The following is a 7,500-nucleotide window of genomic DNA, read 5'->3' as shown; positions in this document are numbered from 1 at the left end:
GATGCGGTTCTTCAGACCGCCTACGGCTTCAACGAGGATTCTCCGGGAGAGGTCTGCAAAAGATCAATGCATCCCAGGCTGCTCTGACGTAAACTTTGCTTACACCTCGCACAACACTGAAGGAGGGTATATGGTGAAGGTCACTACACTGAGAAATCAGTAAAGACACACCTACGTTGACCCTCCCCCCAAAAAAAAAACACACACACACACACTGTTTTACACTATACAAGTAACCAAACTCAGAAAGCACTATCCCAAGGAGACGTACACTGATAGGACCTCGACTGAGGATATCGTTAGGAACACTGTGACCGTCCTGCGGCAGGACAGTCGGCTGCGGCAACAGGGGTGGGGGGGAATAGTGACGGCGCGCGTGGCACACGTTGGAAAGCCGCAGGTGAACTACACCTCCGTTCTCTGCCTCACAGGTAATCTCGCGAACTCGACAACGTACGAACGAACGAACGCCCAGGCACGCGAGCGGCGTGGCGGGGATAGCGGAGGTGACCCACGCTCAGAGTCCGAGGCACACAGTCACGCGGACTTAGCGTATAATTCTTTATACGCCCGTGGTTATGCCTATTCATTAACATGCCCGCTGCATATATTGATACGTATGCGTATAATATACGTGGGAATCGTACCTGTGTAATGACTTGGCTATGTATGATACGTAGCCACGTGGACTTGGATATGATGTACACGTGATCGTTATATCAATGACTGTAGTCACATGAATGACACAATGCAAATGGGGAGACATGCATATGAGGAAGACAGGCCACAACCATGAGGGGGAGAATACGTAAGTGAGAGTGGAACATGATCATGACTGAATAGCGCGCGCGCGCACACACACACACACACACACACACACACACACACACACACACACACACACACACACACACACACACACACACACACACACACACACACACACACACAAACACACGCACACACACACACAACTGTCTCCGTTTTTCCAACCGGCTTACTGTCCTACTAAACCTTCACTGCCACGTCTCAAGAGCCGACTACTCTACCCAGAATAATCCTCTCTACAAAAATGTTGCGAACTACCGAAGACAAACAACATTTATCTGGTAGCATCGGTGAAACCAACCAACACGATTTCTTAGGACATTTTTATACCTAGATTCTCTTTCCAATTCTAAACCTCTACCTAGTATTCCACTTTCTTTTATAAAACCTGAACATATATTATTATCAAACCTTTGAGTAAATATCGGGGTATCAATCATACAAGATTTCTTAGGTATGGCCCCCAACGGTGATTCCACTCTGCTTACATCCAACCTTCTCTTCGTTGGTTCATTTTTTCGTCTTTCTCCTTCATCATTCTCCATTTTGTGTATTTAACAATAATATTGAATTTCCCTTTATTCTATAATTTCGGTCACTCGATAAACACAGCTCTCTTTCCCGAATGTAAATACAAGCTAGGTGTTTCCTTCGAATTTATCGAAAAAGCGCTGTACATCAGAGGTCGTTTCTAGTCGTCCGTTCGCGCTCAAGCGTATGTGTGTGTGTGTGTGTGTGTGTGTGTGTGTGTGTGTGTGTGTGTGTGTGTGTGTGTGTGTGTGTGTGTGTGTGTGTGTGTGTGTGTGTGTGTGTGTGTGACATATGTATGTGACCTATGTTTATGACTAATGTGTGTGTATGTCACTCATATTTGTGACTGTATTATGTGTGTGTGACTATGATATATGTGACTGTATTATGCATGTATCCGCGCAAGTATGTACTCATGTTTTGTAAACACCTGTACACTGTGAACATTCACTGCGCAAAAAAACAACAACAACAACATCCATCAAGAGTGACCCATACCTGTCCGTCTGTTTATCTGTTCGTCCGGCCTTCTGTCCGGCATTCCGCCCAGACAACTACGATCAGACCAGATAAGTTCATAATTGACCAGCGAGGTCCCATAAGGCTCTTACAAGACGCCCTTACCCCTTCCCTATCGAGTGGCAATTTTCTTTTAACTCTAGTTGCCGCCACACTATTGTATTAGGCCCCTTCGTACCCAGTCCTTCTTTGCCCTTTATTCCGACTCCCGTCAGAGTACTTTATTCGTCTCGGTATTACTTCCTTATAGCAGCAGGACTTAAGGTTCAAGGTTGTGGCCAATATACACCTAAAATCGGTTTCACTAATAAGGACTACAGAGATCAGCATCTATTGTGAATTACAAGAGTATCTCTTAATACTAAACGCTTACGATACAAACCAGTTTACGAGATTGTAAAAGGCTCTTTCAGTCGTAGATTTACGATCTGAAGAGCATCTCGTAGCTCCGTAATATCTAAAGCAGATTTTTTTTAAAGAAATTGATGAACTCCCTAAAAAGAATTCTGTACACATATTCTGCGATGAGTCTATCTTGAATAATGGGCGAGCAGGATGTGGATTATTTATCAGAGACTACTCTTGTAGTGGCAGTTATATTGATGAAACAATTAGCAGAAGACTTGGTGACAATATATCATCCACACAGGCTGAGTTGCATGTCATCCATGAAGGGTTAGAATTTGTAAAAACGATGGTTAAAGACATATATGTACTTGTAGATAGTAGAAGCTCTTTGGAAACTCTTCGAAGTAAACAAAATGATAACCATGTAATAAACGCATGTAAACAGATTGTTATTGGATTACAAGAAAATAATTGTCATATACGATTTATGTGGATACCCTCACATGTGGGAATCCACTTGAATGAAATGGCTGATGAATTGGCTACAAATGCAACGAAACAACCACATGTAGACATAGAAAGAATTACCAGCATAAAGAGGATAAAGAGTGAGATGAGAAAGAGGAGAGAGCAATGGGTACAAATAAAACTGAATGAGGTCATTGTACATAGTGAAAGCTTGCAGCATTACCTATATGTATTACAAAATAGTAAAGTGACCTACGAGAAAAAATTATCATATGTAGATACAGTCATAATGAGGATGAGACTGGGGTATAAATATTACTGGCAGATAACTGGAAGGAATGTGGAGAGCTGTCAGATATGTCAGGAGAGAAATGCGCACACATTAGAACATTATATTTTAGAATGTGAACTTATACGACCTTGTAGAAACAACTCTCTAACATCTGTTGAAGAACAGATATGTTGGATATTGAATAATGATATTGTAAAGAAGATTCTTAAACACTATAAAAAATTTGCACCACGATTGTAATAATCTTTGAGGAGCAACATACTATATAAAACATAAACTGTGGTTGAGTGTGAAGAACAGTATACTGTCTACATCCTTTTGATGTAAATTATCAATAAATTTTTCAATTCAATTCAATTCAATTCAATTCAATTCTCGCAGCTCCCTACGAGACATTACCCGCTGTAGTTCTTGGAAATGGAAGACAAGAAGACAAGAAGTAATAAAAATTGCCGCACTCTATGACATAGCCCTTAGGCTTCCTTCACACGTATCGATTTTTCTCCGTGCACCGTTTACGACACGACGTCGTGCTCTCAAATAATCAAGGACGCTTTCACACGTCAAGACCACGACTACGTGTGAAAGGGTCCACAAACACCCATAGTTATTTGAGAGCACGACGTCGTGTCGTGGACGGTGCACGGTGAAAAATCGATACGTGTGAAACGAGCCATCTGAGACGGCCTAAAGACGCGTAGGCAGTTCGATGAACACTCACCACGCCGCCCGCAGGAAGCTTCGTCAACAACAACACGTCACCGATCTGGAAGCCGCCCATAAGTGACGTTTCTACCAGGGGACCTATGGGAGGGAGGGGGGCCAGTCGGGACTTTGTTCCGGGCCCTTACAAGAGCTAAGAATGGCCCCACAGCAACTATCATACAATATCCCTCCCTTCCCCCTCGAGATGAGAACAAGCACTTCCTACTTACTATATACATACACAAACATCACTATACATATCACGCTACACACACTTCTTTTCATTAGTATGTATTGTTAATTATCATGGAAACAAAGTATCTATGGGAGTTTAAATGTAGACGTACTGGACATCAATCAAAACTTTAATTTTGAGAAAAATCTTTGCCTGCCTCGGGGCCCCACGGGGTCTTGCACCGCCATACACAATTACTCTTGGAGGCCCTGCGTATCACCACATCATGAGTTACGCTATTCTATTACCACGTCATGGGTGTCACCACCTCGCCATCTCGTACCACCACCCATCACCAACCACCATCACCATCACCACTTGGCGAAGTACGTACCTCGCCATCATGGTAACCATTCCAAGCCCATTGGCATACCTTAAACCAGGTGTTCTTAAAGCAGTGTCTCAATACCCCCACGGGGTATTGAAACAGGTTCTTGAGGGTATTGTATTCAAGAAGGTACACAATAATGTAATGTAGAAAACAATCTGACAAGAAATATTTTATGTAAGAACAATTTATTAATTTATCTACTGAAAATGAAAATATTAAGATTCCCTAGAATTCAGCTGTTTGTTGATAGCCGCCGTCCTGCTTTCTCTTTTTTACAGCAAATTAAAAGTTAAAAGTCAGGAGCAGTAGGCTAATGTTGGAGGGAGAGGGGTTGATTTGGAGTTGAACTTTGGGGTATTGGATCTGAGCAACTTTAAGAGCCACTTCTTTACACATTATATTCTGGTTAAATCCAGACGATTATCTTCAGCTGATGGATCTCTCAGAGAGAAAAGGTTAAGTCATCTTGACTATATCCTACTTTCTAGTCAGTGTTAAATTTCATTCGATTGAACGCTGGGAGGTACCCTTACGTAAGAGGTTAACTAGTTTTCTAAGCACATTCATGATAGGCAGAGTCGTTAATGCCAACTCACACAAAACAATGTATTACACATATGTGTGTGTGTGTGTGTGTGTGTGTGTGTGTGTGTGTGTGTGTGTGTGTGTATGTGCGTGCATGTGTATGGGTGTGTTTGTATGTGTGTGTGTGATTCAACATGGTCTTGGATCACGTGTTGGACTTATGATCGACAGCTATTTCCCTTCCGAAAGAGAGCTCAGAGCTCATATATGTGTGTGTGTGTGCGTATGTGTGTATGCGCGTGTATGTATTTTCCCACTGTGTGTATGTACATGTGCATCCCTACACGGATAGATTCATGCCTACACATATATGAACACACGAACACACACACACACACACACACACACACACACACACACACACACACACACACACACACACACACACACACACACACACTCACTCACTCACTCACACACGCACACACACACACACACACACACACACACACACACACACACACACACACACACACACACACACACACACACTCACACACACACACACACACACACACACACACACACATACACACACACACACACACACACACACACACACACACACACACACACACACACACACACACACATGCGCGCACACACACACACACACACACACACACACACACACACACACACACACACACACACACACACACACACACACACACACACACACACACACACACACTCACACACACACACACACACACACACACACACACATATATATATATATATATATATATATACATATATATATATATATATATATATATATATATATATGCGAATAAATCACAAACACGCGCGAGTCACCACATATGTAATATGGCCAAAACGTGTAATAGACGAAAACGTTCGGTCACCTTTCATTTTATTTTCCAAGTGGTTTTATTACACACACACACACACACACACACACACACACACACACACACATATATATATATATACATACATATATATATATATATATATGTATATATATATATATATGTATGTATATATATACCTACATACATATATGTATATCAAGTACATATCTATATGCACATAAATACGTATACTGCATATGCAAAGAGAAGGGTATATTTTGCATGATGTTTCTCCATGAGCTGTACCAGAGATTTTGTCATGCAACTCATGGGAAGACTGCGAAAGACTCCCACCACCACCCGAAGAGGTATGAAGGCCTCTTGGGGTCCAGCTCAGACTCTTGAAGAATCTCTGTGGTGTCTTTTTGTGGGACGTGACTCAGGAAGCGGCCGCAGAAAAAAAGAAGAAGAAGAAGAACAAGAAGTCTTACTTCGAGAGCGCTTTGTGCTCTTCGACCCTGAACTCGGGGAATGGTGGTGGTGGGGAGCTCTCGACCAGCGTTAGTCATCAGGAGTTGTCAGTTATCGTAAACTTCTTTCTTCCTCGCGGCAAGAGGCTTAACCCAAGGCCGCAATCGACCTTCATTTATAGTTCTCGAGGGCTATATTCGCCTCAAACTCCCAGTTTAGTGGGAGCTTGATTGAGCCAATTACTAAGCCCTTGTAATGGATCAAAAGATCTCCTGATAATACACTCTGTCGTCGCGAGTATGTCTTAAGTACATAATAAGTCTTTTGGATGCTTTCAGTTTTATATTACCTGTGTCAGTAATCTGTATCCGTGACTCTTGACTTAGAAATCTATCTGAATATATTTAACTAATTGAACTATGCTAAAATCATAGATAAGATTTCTCACTAAATGGACTGTTATCAGGTCTGGTACTCGTGATTTCACAATAACAGATGATACGAGTCTCAAAGCAGAGGCTCGGGCTCTTCTCACTACTCCATACCTCAACCAATCATCATTTGAAAACGTGAAATGGAGCTCCTGATGATTAGAATTAGTTTGATCACGCGCTGATACTGTTCCCCTCTCTCTACCCCTGACACCTACCAATCACCTGAGAAGGGGGTGGGGAGGGAAGAGGGTAGGAAGAGAATGGGGATGAGGGAGAAGGGGTTAAGGGGGAAACGGAGATAAGGGGGAGAGGTTAGGGGTTAGGGGGAGGGCGAACGGAGAGAGAAGGGGAAGGGATAAGGAGTAAGGGGAAAGGAAGTGAACAAAGAATGGAGGGGAAGGATGGAGAGAGGGAAGGGTGAGGGAGAGAGAGGGGAAGGGAGGGGGAAGGAGGGGAGGAAGGGGAAAGGAGGGGGAGAGGAGGGGAAAGGAGGAAGGGGGAGAAGGGAAGACGAAGCACTCAAGGAAACTTTAGGGTATTCTTCGAAGTTTCTCTTCCCTATAAGCGTATGATGGGCGTGACCTGTATGACGTCACCTCGATGACGTCATATTAATGACGCCATCTTTCAATTGTCTATGTTTGGCAGGTGAGTCTTAAGTGGAGGTTTTGTGTTGCTAAGTGGCTGGGTGTGCCAACTCTGAGAAGGAGTAGAAAGGTAAGTGTGCAAGCAAAGGACACAGGAGAGAGTTTGATCATTATTTTTTATGTCTAACGTTTCTGGTATACACAACCGTCCTCTGAAACGCTACAGATTAATGAACAAACGTGTGCAGATAAAGTAGTTGATATTTTTTCAATATCGCTGGAGAAGGATATGTAGGCCTACACCCGAAATACATAAAAAGCTCAACAAATATTTCACTAGGTTTT

The 7,500-nt window shown here is 42.7% G+C and overlaps 1 protein-coding gene across 7 annotated transcripts in view; it reads right to left on the bottom strand.

The window, feature by feature from the left end:
* Nucleotides 1-7,500, bottom strand: part of fray (oxidative stress responsive kinase frayed) — a 522,696-nt gene that overhangs the window by 384,612 nt on the left and 130,584 nt on the right. The gene's annotated exons all lie outside the window — the stretch shown is intronic.

The sequence above is a fragment of the Oratosquilla oratoria genome, chromosome 11, assembly GCF_046742065.1.
Source record: "Oratosquilla oratoria isolate Oo_2021 chromosome 11, ASM4674206v1, whole genome shotgun sequence".
Lineage (NCBI taxonomy): Eukaryota > Metazoa > Arthropoda > Malacostraca > Stomatopoda > Squillidae > Oratosquilla > Oratosquilla oratoria.
Note: the sequence above shows the minus strand (reverse complement) of the source record. Positions and strands in the feature narration are given on the sequence as shown.